General features: G+C 41.0%; 1 pseudogene; it reads right to left on the bottom strand.

Annotated features, from left to right (window-relative positions):
- Nucleotides 1–10,969: 10,969 nt before the first annotated feature.
- Nucleotides 10,970–11,977, bottom strand: LOC110580632 (annotated as a pseudogene).
- Between the last annotated feature and the right edge of the window lie 1,773 nt (nucleotides 11,978–13,750).

Here is a 13,750-nt window from a genome sequence, read left to right on the forward strand (position 1 = left end):
CTACCATGGCTCTGTTCCCTCCCCCTTCTGTTTATCCTCCGACATCTGCCCAAGGAATCAAGGTTCCCTGCTTCTGACCCTGAAACCAACCGCCTGTGATATTTTGTTTATAGAGATCCAGATCTGTCTTCTTACATCTCAGGCTGATTTCGTGGGTGTTCAGAGTGGTCTGGTGGATATCCAGCTCAATTCCGGGGACCAGTTGGAATAGGGTCCCCTACTCCTCTGCCATCTTTTCCAGGTCCTCAAGGTCACACATTTTTTAAGTAGTAGAGCCAGGATTTGATCCAGGCTGCCAACCTCCAGGCTCCAGGTGCATAACCATTCTGAGGAGTTATTGTTACTTTACACCTTGGCAGCATTTGATGTCAGTTTTTTGATTTGGGTCACTCTAATAGGTGTGTAGAGGTATCTCTTTGTTTGAATTTGCAGTTCCCTAATGACATGTTGAGCATATTTTCATATATTTGCTAACCACATATCTTCTTTGGTGAGAGATGTTTGTGCAGGTCTTTTGCCCATTTTTATTTTATTTAAAATTTTTTTTTAATTTAAATTCATTTTAGTTAACGTATAGTGTATTATTAGTTTCAGAGGTAGAATTTAGTGATTCATCAGTTGTGTATAACACCTAGTGCTCATTCCATCAAGTGCCCTCCTTAATGCCCATCACCCCTTCCCCTCCAGCAATCCTGTTTGTTCCCTATGGTTAAGCATTTCTTATGGTTTGTCTCCCTCTCTGTTTTTATCTTATTTTACTTTTCCTTCCCTTCCCCTATGTTCACCTATTTTGTTTCTTAAATTCCACATATGAGTGAAATCATATGGTATTTGTCTTTCTCTGACTGACTTATTTTGCTTAGCATAATACACTCTAGTTCCATACACATTGTTGCAAGTGGCAAAATTTCGTTCTTTTTGATGACTGAGTAATAGTCCATTGTATATATACACCACATCTTCTTTATCATCTGTTGATGGACATCTGGACTCTTACCATAGTTTGGCTATTGTGGACATTGCTGCTATAAACATTGGGGTGCAGGTGCCCCTCCAAATCATTATTTTTGTATCTTTTAGATAAATACCTTGTAGTGCAATTGCTGGGTCATAGGGTAGTTCTATTTTTAATTTTTTGAGGAATCTCCATACTGTTTTCAAGAGTGGCTGCACCAGTTTGCATTCCCACCAGCAGTGCAAGAGTGTTCCCCTTTCTCCGCATCCTCACCAACATCTGTTGTTTCCTGACTTGTTAATTTTAACCATTCTGACTGGTGTGAGGTGGTATTTCATCATGGTTTTGATTTGTATTTCCCTGATCTTTTGCCCATTTTTAAATTGGGTTTTTCATTCTCTTACTGTTGAATTTTAAGTGTTCTTTCTGTATTTTAGATAACAGTCTTCTATCAGATATATCTTTTGCAAATATTTTCTCCCACTCTAAGTCTTGTCTTGTCATTCTCTTTGCAGTGTCCTTTGCAGAACAGAAGTTTTTAATCTTGGTGAAGTCCAACTTATCAATTATTTCTTTGATGGTTCAGGCCTTTCGTCTTAAAATAGTCATCACCAAATCCAAGGTCACCTAGATTTTCTGCTGTGTTATCTTCTAGGTGTTTTATAGTTCTGCATTTTATATTCAAATCTGTGCTCCATTTTCAGTTAGTTTTTTTATGGATATAAGGTCTGTGTATAGATGCATTTTTTTTGCATGTGGATGTCCAGTTGTTCCAGCACTAATTTTGAAAGACTGTCTTATCTCCATTGTATTGCCATTGCTCATTTTTCAAGGATTGGTTGACTGTATTTATGTGGGCCTTTTTCTGGGATCTCTATTTTGTTTCATTTACTTATTTGTCATTTTTTTCCCAGTACAACACTGTCTTGATTACTGTAACTTTACAGTAAGTCTTGAAGTTGAGTAATTTTGTTCTTCTTCTTTAATATTGTATTGGCTATTCTAGGTCTTTTGTCCTTGAATATAAATTTCAGAATCAGTTTGCTGATATCCACAAAATAACTTGCTGGGAGTTTCATTGGGATTTTGTTGAATCTATAGATGAAGTAGGGAAGAACTGACATCTTGACAATATCGAGTCTTTTTATCCATGAATATGGAATATCTCTCCATTTGTTTAGTTTTTCTTTAATTTCTCTCATCAGAGTTTTTTCATTTACTTCATATAGATCATGTACATATTTTATTATATTTATACCTAAATATTAAAAATTTTGGCTCTAATGTAAATGATATTGTGCTTTTAATTTTAAATTCCAGTTGTTTGTTGTTAGTATATAGGAAAGCAACTGACTTTGGTATATTAACTTTGCATCCTATAACTTTGCTATAATTCCTTTTAGTTTCAGAAGGGTTTTTTTTTTATTTTTTCAGATTTTCTGCATGAACAATCATGTCATAAATGAACAAAGACAGTTTTATTTCTTCCTTTCCAATCTGTATACCTTTCATTTTATCTTCTTGTCTTATTTCATTAGCTAGGATTTTAAGTATGATATTGAAAAGGAGCAGTAAGAGGGGACATCCTTACCTTGTTCTTTATCTTAGAAAGAAAGGTCTTAGCATCTGCTTATAGGTTTTTGTAGATTCAAAAAAATCAAGTTGAGGAAGTTCTTTATTCCTAGTGTGTGAGGGTTTTTATCATGAATAGGTGTTGGATTTTGTCAAATGCTTTCTCCACAATTCTATTGACATGATTGTGTGATTTTTTTCTTCTTTAGTCTTTGATGCAGTGGATTACGTTACTGATTTTTGAATATTGGATCAGCCTTGCATCCCTGGAATAAGCCCTACTTATAGCAATAGTCATGCTGTATAATTCTTTGCCGAATTCAATTTGCTAATACTTTATTAAACTTTTTGTATCCATATTTAAGAGGGATATTAGTCTTTAGTTCTCCTTTTTTGTACCCTCTTTACTTGGTTTTGGTATCAGGGCAATACTGGCTTTCCAAAATGAATTAGAAAATATTTGCTCTTTTATATCTAGGTTTTTTTTTTTTTTAAGATTTTTATTTCTTTATTTGACAGAGAAAGACAGAGCAAGAAAGGGAACACAAGCAGGGGAAGTGGGAGAGGGAGAAGCAGGCTTCCTGCTGAGCAGGGAGCCCGACATGGGGCTCGATCCCAGGACTCTGAGATCATGACCTGAGCTGAAGGCAGACGCTTAATGACTGAGCCACCCAAGCACCCCTATTTCTAGGTTCTTGAGGGGGAAGTTTAGATTATTGATTTAAAACTTCTCCTTTTTTTTAATGTATGCATTTGGTGCTATGTATTTCCCTCTCAGCACTGATTAAGCCATGTACCACAAATTTTGATATGCTCTATTTTCATTTTTATTCAGTTCAATCAGTGTATTTTTTGTTTGTTTCTCTTGAGATTTCCTCTTTGACCTATGTCTTACCTAACAGTGTTGTTTAGTTTTCAAGTGTTTGGAAATTTTCTTGTTGCTTTTAATGATTTCCAGTCTGATCCCATTGTTTTTGGAGACACACTTTGTGTAGTCTCAGTTCTTTTAAATTTGTTTAAGTTTGTTTTATAGCCCAGGATATAGTCTATCTTGGTATATGTTTCACAGGTATTTCAAAAGAATATGTATTCTACTATTGTTGAGTGGAGTGTTCCATCAATGTCTCTTAGATCTTGTTGGTTGATGGTCTTGTTAAGTCCTTCTGTATCCTTCCTAGTTTTCTGTCTAGTTGTCCTATCAATTGTTTGGAGAGGAGCCTTGAAGTCTCCAATTATACTTATAAACTTGTCTATTTCTCCTTGCAGTTCTATCAATTTTTCTCACATATTTTGGAGCTCTGACATTTGTGCATGTGGTTTTTTTTTTTTAACGATTTTATTTATTTATTTGACAGAGAGATATACAGCAAGAGAAGGAACACAAGCAGGGGAAGTGGGAGAGGGAGAAGCAGGCTTCCTGCTGAGCAAGGAACCTGATGCGGCGCTCGATCCCAGGACCCTGAGATCATGACCTGAGCCGAAGGCAGACGCTTAACGACTGAGCCACCCAGGTGCCCCTGCATGTGTTTGTTTAATACACGGACTGAAGAGAGACTTAGTTAAAATAAGGACATGAACTTTGTCCCATGGAGTGACAAGCTGATATGACTGTGCCAAGCACCTGGGAAGGACAAGCACTGAAAGTACAAAGGGCAAGTTCTTACTTCATTGAACAAATCATCACTCACCAGACACCTCTCAAAACTGTTATTTTCTAACTGAAATCTCTGAAATGAATCTATCTCTTACAATAGAAGTCTCCAAATTCTCCACTGCTGTTTATTATAATGATTATCTTGAAATGGAGTCAGCCCCAAGGTTCTTTTTTTTTTAAAGATTTTATTTATTTATTTGACAGAGATAGACACAGCGAGAAAGGGAACACAAGCAGGGGGAGTGGGAGAGGGAGAAGCAGGCTCCCCACTGAGCAGGGAGCCCGATGCGGGGGTCTATCCCAGGACCCTGGGATCATGACCTGAGCCAAAGGCAGACGCTTAACGACTAAGCCACCCAGGCACCCCAACCCCAAGGTTCTTAATAAGGGCTCCTAAAAATGAGTTTTTAAATGTGAACTGATTCACTTAACTCAGGCATTGTGATTTCCATTTTCCAAATAAGGATATTGATGCCCAGAACATTAAAATAATTGGTCCTTGGTCACCCCACCAGAGTGGCTGAGTCCAAACCAGGAGCCTGTTTCCTCTACACTCCAAGCAATCCCTGCCTTTCAGTTCAGAGCCATTCCGGAGACTGCAGTTGCAAAGTTTGGATGATTACTTTGTGCTAGGCTCCAAGGGGGATAGAGGGCCAGAAGACAGGTTTTGCTCTTGAGCAGCTCATGATCTTAAAGCCTCAAGTGCTACTATTTAAACACTCGTTGAATTCTTAACTGCTCACATTATCTTGTTGTCTTCACCTATTCATGCCCCAGCAGAGGAGATAACAGTGAAAAGATGGATTGTCTTTCGAAGGTGTTGATGAATGACTTGGTGTAATGTAACATGAAGTGAAGAAACCGTCTATAACCCACACTAGATTAACAAGAAATGGCAGGTTGTTTTAAATAACTAATCCTTCTAGGTCGCTTAAAATATCATTTGATCTACAAATTAAATGTACCACAGGTTTTGGGGGAAAAGGTACATTCAGTTTTCAAGATCCTTTTAACCCTCTGCATCCAATGGCCAAGTTTAAGGAAGAACAGTCCTGCCAAGGCTGTGAGAAACCCCTTGGGTCACTGCTTACCTTACTTTTTCAACAGGTGTTTTGCTTGGCATATGATCCCCCACTGTGGAAAACATCTGTTCCTACAGGTCCTTACATAACACTTCCCCTCAATGCAAATCCCATCCCCACCATTTTATGACTTGGCTCTTGCAGCCCAGAGTTTATTTAAATCTTTCAACTCCTTTGAGGGTCAGAGCCAGGGCTACAGCTGCCATGAAGGCCTCCTATCCCAATCCAGCCTGGGTGGATTTCCTCACCCTCAGTACAGATTTTAGCTACCTGTACCTCTCACTCAAAAACAGAGGAAGAGCAGAGCATAATGGTTAAGACTTCACGCTGTTTACTTAGGCATCTGGATTCAAATTCACCACTTACTGGGGAAGTTCTTTATCTGAGCCTCAGTTTCTTCATCTGAAAATGGGCATAAAACTTCATAGGCTAAGTAAATTCTTATGAAAAGATGAATGGACAAACAAAATGTCATAGATACATACAATGGAATATTATTCAGCCTTTAAAAAGAACAAAATTGTGTCACATGCTACAACATGGATGAACCTTGAGACATTATACTAAGTGAAAGAAACCAGACACAAAAAGACAAATGCTGTGGGATTCCACTTATATGAGGTAGTTAGAATAGTTCAACACATAGAGACAGAATGTAGAATAGTAGTTACCAGGAGCTGGAGGAAGGAGAGAAACGGGTGTTATTGTTTATTGGATACAGAGTTTCAGTTTGGGATGTCTGAGAAAGTTCTAGAGATGGATAGTGGTGATGGCTGCACAGCAAGTAAATATACTTTATGCCACTGAACCGTACACTTAAAAATGATTAAAATGGCAAGTTTTAACAAAAAAAAAAAGTCAAAAAGGGGGGCACCTGGGTGGCTTGCTTGATTAAGCTCTTGTCTTCAGCTCAGGTCATGATCCCAGGGTCCTGGGCTCCCTGCTGAGAGGGGAGTCTGCTTCTCCCCGTCCCTCTGCCCCTCTGCCCTTCCTCCCCCTGCTCGTGCTCTCTCACTCTCTCTCTCAAATAAATAAAATCTAAAAAAAAGTCAGAAAGTATATTATAGAACAATTTAAAAGTTTTTAATTAAGAAATAGGGTCTGCTAGAGAAAGCCAGCTGGCTGGCTTGCAAGTACTCACCTTCACTTCACGCGCAACAAAAGAGCAATTTAAAAATGGGTGATGTCCAGCAGAAAAAGACAATTATCATACAGTTTCACTCATATGTGGAATATAAGGAATAGCACAGAGGATCATTGGGGAAGGGAAAACTGAATGGGAAGAAATCAGAGAGGGAGATAACCCATGAAAGACTCTTGATTCTGGGAAACAAACTGAGGATTGCAGAAAGGGAGGTGGGAGGGGGGATGGGGCAACTGGGTGATGGGCATTAAGGAGGACACATGGTGTGATGAGCATGGGATGTTATACGCAACTAATGAATCACTGAACACTACATCAAAAACTAATGATGTACTATATGTTGGCTAATTGAATTTAAATTAAAAAAATAAAAATAAATAAAAATAAAAATAAAAATGGGTGATGTTGAGAAGGGCAAGAAGAGTTTTGTTTAGAAGTGTGCCCAGTGCCATATCGTGGAAAAGAAAGGCAAGCATAAGACTGGGCCAAATCTCCATGGTTTATTTGAGTGAAAGACAGATCAGGCCCCCCTAAAAATTATTTTTTAAATGAAAAACTTCTTCAGAAAAATTTAGAATATATCCATGGGGCACCTGGGTGGCTCAGTTGGTGAAGCACGGATTCTTGGTTTTGGCTCAGGTTATGATCTCAGGGTCCTGGGATCAAGCCCCATGTTAGGCTTCGTGCTCAGCAGGGAGTCTGTTTGAGGATTCTCTCTTTCTCTCCCCCTGCCCCTCCCCCACCCCTCTCTCTCTCAAATAAATAAATAAATCTTAGAAGAAGAAGGAAGAAGAAGAAGAAGGGGAAGGGGAAGGAGAAGGAGGAGAAGAAGGAGGAGGAGAAGGAGGAGGAGGAGGACGAAGAAGAAGGAGGAGGAGGAGGAGGAGGAGGAATCCTAAGGAGCAGGACTGAGGGTCTGGAGAAATAAAACAAGGAAAGGAAAAAAAAGGAAACAAATTCCATGATGCATTATTCATTTGGCAACCAGTATGGGTAACTGGTGCTCTATCCTGCCAGCATGTCTTATTACTTTGACATGTTCACTTCGCCGAAGGAAGAAACAGTTTCAAGTTTCTTACCGGAGTGGCTCTTCCCAGGTTGGGGAACCAATGTGAATGTACTGTCAGCTACTGCCTATATGTGTCCCAACTAGGTGCTCAGATACCAGAGAAATGACCACAGGGTAGATCCAACAGATCTATCGTACCGATAGTGAGACACATTTGAACTAGAACTCCTTTTATCATATGGCCTCCGTATGACCCCATTTTAACTGGAGAATAAGGAAAAATACTTCAGGTCCCTTGATTTGGTATCAACAGAGAGCCATGGTCCCTATATTCAACTGTTCTTGAAAAGTCTGATAATTCCCTTTTTGCCAGTTCATCTTTACCCTGATAAACAGTCTTAGATCCCTTTGGGGAAGGATCACAGGAATGTTTACTATAAATACTTGTAGTAGCATTGCATTGTCTTTCTTCAAAGGGATCTATCTCTCCTTCAGTGAGTAGGCTTTGGGTCTCTGAAGTGACAGGTTTAGAAACTGGGTGAAGGAATCTTTTTCTCTGAAAGAAACGCTGGTGAAGGTTTCTGTTCACCAGCTCTCCATTTTTCTGTTTTATTATATAGGTCAAGTAACATTCTGGTTGGCTTTCCATCTGTCTCACCCCTAGGAACACCATGACTTATTAGCTGATGCCTGAGGGTTGAAGCATACTGAACACTACTACAGCCTTGCTGCCCAGTATGGCATATGCCCCCTTTATTCTAACAGTTAAGTGCTGCCATTGGTCTCTGCCATTCCAGAATCCTACCATTGCCTTGATATTAGGAATCTCAATCGCAACATCTTCTGTCAATCCCAGCCTGTACAAGACAGTTATCACAGAGCTTGTCAAATTAACTGGTGCTCCTTAGCAATGCTTCCCTCCGTGCTTTAGTGAAAGAAGTGTCCTTTGGGTCCTCTTGGGGAACACTGCCAAGTGCCAGTGTCTCTGATCACAAATAATAAATTAATTCTAATATTTTTACCTCCTTGAATCTTTGGACCCCTTCCTCAATACCATGCCAGGGCAGTTCCAGCATCTCCACCTAGTTATCCTAGGCTATCATGGTGAGCAAGCTTCCAAGAGCCATCCCAGCAGCATGTTGGACAGGATCCTGGTGTCCTTGCCAGAACACTGAGCTCTAAGTCATGGAGTGCTCCCAGTAATAATAAGCTATAGTCCACCCAGTTTCCTATCCTCACCTCCCACCACCATCCCCAATCCAGTATCCTCAAGATCCCTACACATATGTGTCCCCCAGATTCTTGAAATATTCCTATTAACTAGGTCCTGCCATTTTTTTTTGGCACATAAGCCACTTCCTCCCGGAACAAGAATTGTATTTCTGCTCTGTGGCTATGTTGTAGTCTCACTGTAGCTGTCAGCCTGAGGAAGAAAAGTATAATCTTGAGAAAAACCTGTCTCAGGTATGACCTTTCAAATGTCTCCAGACAAGGGGAAGTTGCGCTCTTCTAGAAAGGTCAAGAGCTAGTGAATAGAGAGCTGGTACCAGTTGCCACTCTGGAAAAAGGCAGTCCACTTCATTTACTGTAGATCTGTGAGAAGCTGGTTCTGCTCTAATGGACTGACATTGGTGGGGACACCCTAGTCCTTCTAGTAAGGTTTGCGCCAGGTGGGAAGTTACTAAAAGGATGTAAAATCCTGGGGTGCCTGGCTGGCTCAGTCAGTGGAGCATGCGACTATTGATCTTGGGGTTGTGAGTTTGAGCCCCATGTTGGGTGTAAAGATTACTTAAAAAATAAAGTCTTAGGGGAAAAAAAGGATATAAAATCCTAACATAAGAACAAAGTAAATATATATAATCAAGCTTATTAAATACTCCACAAAGAAGAGGATACCGAATTGATAGGACTAAGTATACCTTGGAGCAGAGTTAACACGGGTCACACTTTATTCAGATTTGGTGTAGCCTAGAGTCAGGACACGATACAGGGAGACAAGGAGGAGGCCTTGAATAAGCAGAAGAGCCTAGATGCATTTTTTAGATTTTGGTTAAAGAAAAAACAAAACAAAACAAAACTTGGAAATGGATGTTCAGTGCTTTTCACTGAAATTATAGTCAAAGTTGCCTTGTCTCCACTGTAGCTCTTCCAGAGGAGATTCCCCTGAATAAGCCCTCCAACCTGTGATCATTTCCAACCACGTGCAGACATTGTGATTGAAGATGTCTGTGCATGTAAACAGGTGAGCAGCTGTGAATAAAATTTAGCAAATTTAGAATTCTGTGTCTATGGTGATTTTTTGAAATTTTCTTATTTGAAATCTAGCTTAAGGAAGAAAAACACCATTGGCAGTTTAATTGAAAACATTCAGGACTGAGGAATTTGCGGAATTTGCCCCAAAACATTCTTTTCAATAATTTAGTTGTACTGCAAGCAGTTTAAGCAAAGCTATTTGGACTTACTGTTTTAGGAACAGTTATGCCCTCTACAGAGAAGAATCGGTAATTGTGATGCCATCTTAGCCATTTTCCTGATGAGAGGGAATCAATTACTTACTGCTTGACACTGGGGGAGAACTTACCCATGTCGTTAAATTCTTGGCTTGGAGTAGGAATGGGGTGAAATAACCTTTAAGTTAAGAACTTTGGAACAAAGAGGGGAGCTGATGCAGTATCTGGGACAAAGGTAGGCCTAAGATTCAAAGGTGAGACCTAAATGTTAATACATACTCAGGAAGCAGTCTTGCCCTATGGGAAAGGAGGGAGCTCCTAAGGGCACCAGCCTGATGCAACAGAAGTATCGAAAGTGTTTACCCTGGTTTTTTTTTTTTTTTCATTTAAAAAATTTTACTATGTTATGTTAATCACCAAACCCTGGTTTTTAATACAAAGTAAATATTGTCTTTTCCAGAAACAAAGGCAGAGCTTGAGAACAGCATTTCCTCCACACTTTCTGCCTTATTCTTGACTGGAATAGCATTTTTTTACTGCCCACAACTTATTTATTTTACATTTAAAAATAAAAAAAGGGGGGCTTGGCTGGTTCAGTTAGAGGAGCATGTGACTCTTGATCTCAGGTTTGCGAGTTCAAGCCCTGCGTTGGGTGGAGAGATTAAATAAATAAACTTAGAAATAAATAAATATTAAAAAGCTGTGGAGTTTTAAAATTCATCAAAATACAGCCAGTCTTACACTTTATTTCTTTTGTCCCTGACCACAGATGTATTTATCAACATTGATGCAATTTTAAGTGTTAATCTTTTTACTAAAAAATCATAGGCATCTTCTCTAAGTTATTACAGTCTTGTAAGTATACTTTACACAATTAAGTTTACTGGTGGTTTCCATTATAAAAGATGCTACTTTGTCACTCTAGGAAATTTACAATTCAGAAAAAAAATTAGAAGAAAAAAAGCACCTATAGTTTCACCACATATAAAATTCACCCACTATCTGTATTTTGGGATCATTATTATAATATTTAATCACTGAGTAATTTTTTATCTTTTTTTCAGTGTTTACAATCAATTTTATTTTAATATAATCTAAACACATCATTTAGAAAATACCAAGAAGAATTTATGTATAAGAGTTGATGCTGGGGCGCCTGGGTGGCTCAGATGGTTAAGCGTCTGCCTTCAGCTCAGGTCATGATCCCAGGGTCCTGGAATCAAGCCCCACGTCCGGCTCCTGGCTCAGCGGGGAGCCTGCTTCTCCCTCTGCCTCTCCCTCTGCTTGTGCTCTCTCGCTCTCTCTGTATCTCGAATGAATAAATAAAAATCTTAAAAAAAAGAGTTGATGCTATTGCATTTGAGTAAGACTGGCAAGTTCTTGCTACTGGCATAATCCAGGAAACACCTGCGAGGAAACCATATATATAGGAATAGATGTTGTGGCATTTGGCCCCCAGTTTGATAGCTCTTTGAGACAACTGAAGTTGTCAATGTTTGGTACTAGATGTAAAGTTTCATTTGTTACCCTGCAACCGTTAAGACTTTTTATGCATCTTGTATCTAAATTCTTAAGCAGGCTGTCGTCTCATAAACTCAAGTCTTCTGGGGAAGAGTCTGCGGTGCTAAACTTGCAAAGAAAATATCAATCTCTATCTCGTCCAAACGCAGTTGGATGCCTCTTCAACAGCCTTTTATATGCACCCCTAATCTATACGATCCAAACGTTAAAAATTTACCTCCAACATTTTCAATTACAGATTGTGGAAGATTTGTGCTTTCACTGATTTCTCGGATCCACTCTTTTACCAGGTTATTTAATTTTCCCCAAATTAAAATCCTGCGCTGCAGTTCCTCTTCCTCTTCAAAAGCCCCAAAGGGCTTCAGAGTCTCATTTGGCTTCTGTGTAAGGAGGCAGTCAGTTTCCTTGGGGGCTGCTAAGCTGATAGGAGAGGTAAGGTCACAGCGCTTCTGCGGCTGCTGTGTTTGCTGTCATCCCGGCGCTGTAACTGGAAAGGGCAAGGTGTCCTCAGCGGACACCGCCCAGTCGCTTCCCCGTCCCGATCCCCCGCCCCCCCCGCATCCCGACCCTCCCAACGCCGTCCTGCGCATGATCCACTGAGGCGGCGAGGGGCGGGGCGCTACAGCCCTGAGTCCAACCCCCTTCCCCCGCACCGCTCCCGCCACTTTCGGCCTTTCTCCTCCTTCCGCGTCGTCCTAACGTGGCCCCGCGGGTAATTTTTTTTTGTCTTGGCAGAAATAAATGTTTCATTATAATAGGTGATTGTGTTGAGATTCCTGGAGGGAAGTAGGGGCTGAAGGAGGTGGTAGAATTGGTTTGTGATGGTGTGTAGTGCTGTTCTACAATCTTTCTCCTTCAAAGCGTAGGGTAGAATTCTAGTTCTCCACCCTGTTGAGGTCAACCATAGCTTTAACTGATGGGATAGGAGTGGGAATGGCATGTGTCTGTTGCAAGTGGGAGCCTTTAAAAGGCAGCGCACAGCTTGCTGTGCTTCTTTCCTCCTGCCTGACGTGCAAAGTACCAGAGGGTGGAAGTTGCTTCAGCCTGAGTCTTTGTGTAAGGAGGCTGCAGAACAGAAAAAGAGGGAACCTCGAAAAGGTGATTAAAGAAAGCTCAATGAAATTACTACTTACAATGGTGTGACAAGCTATAGGGAAACTATAGAAGCTGGAGGAATACCACAGGTCTAGCGACAGCAGGAAACCTAAAGTCTCTACACGGGAGGGGCAAGAAGAGGGAGGGATGGCTGAAACCAGTGAGAGTGCAGTAGCAGGAGAGAGCCAGCGGGGCACTGTGGCCTTTGGCGTAGGAGTGCATAACCTGTCACCTCACCTAGAGGCAAAGAGGCGATCAAGGGCATCAACCCAGCAGTCTTTCTCTGCCCTCCCATTTTCCAGTCTCCTGCCAATCCTTCCCACTGGCCAAACCCAGCTGGAAACCTGATTAATGCTGTGGATAAAAGTCAGGATCTTGGGGCACAGAGCAGAGTGTGAAAGGATGGCGAATGGATCTGAAAGAGCAAATAAAGGCTCTGTCCCCAGTCAACCCTCCCTCCTTCCCCCCATCAGTGTCCATTATGATTCTTTTTTTTCCCAGGTGGAAAATTCTTTTCCCACCAAACAGCTTACGCCCAGAGTCCCATCAGCTAGTATAGCCTCCCCAGGTGTTATCAATTTAGTCTCACCTGAAACCTAAGATACTAGCCACCACCAGTGCTCTTCATATAAAACTGTGGATCTCTCTTTTTTTTTTTTAAAGATTTTATTTATTTATTTGAGACAGAGAGAATGAGAGAGACAGAGAGCACATGAGAGGGGGGAGGGTCAGAGGGACAAGCAGGCTCCCCGCCGAGCAGGGAGCCCGATGTGGGACTCGATCCAGGGACTCCAGGATCATGACCCGAGCCGAAGGCAGTCGCTTAACCAACTGAGCCACCCAGGCGCCCCAAAACTGTGGATCTCTTAAAAAGAAGAAAGAGAGATAATCAATCAGCATAAAACGCTGTTGCCGCTGTCTAACATGGACAATATCCAGCACAGTATGGTCCTCTGGGCCCTTAACATCTATGTGACTCATAACTTGTGTGCTTTATGAGGGCAATTGGCGCTCCCTGGAAGAAAATGGTTCGCAGGTGAAAATGGGGCCAAGAAAGAATTGGATACCAGGGTAGTAAGGGCAGAATGACAAACCAGGAGCTTCTGAGCTGAGTTGTCTTCATCATCAGGATCCAATTATAGAGGCCACATCTAGATCAGCATGCTGTAGCCCATATTTAGAGGGACATAGGATCCAGGCCCAGAGAAGGGACTTAATAAAAAGTAAGTGAGGTGGTGGTTAACAGGCTAACAGGCTGGCCTTCAGGG

This window comes from Neomonachus schauinslandi, chromosome 4 (genome assembly GCF_002201575.2).
Source record: "Neomonachus schauinslandi chromosome 4, ASM220157v2, whole genome shotgun sequence".
NCBI lineage: Eukaryota > Metazoa > Chordata > Mammalia > Carnivora > Phocidae > Neomonachus > Neomonachus schauinslandi.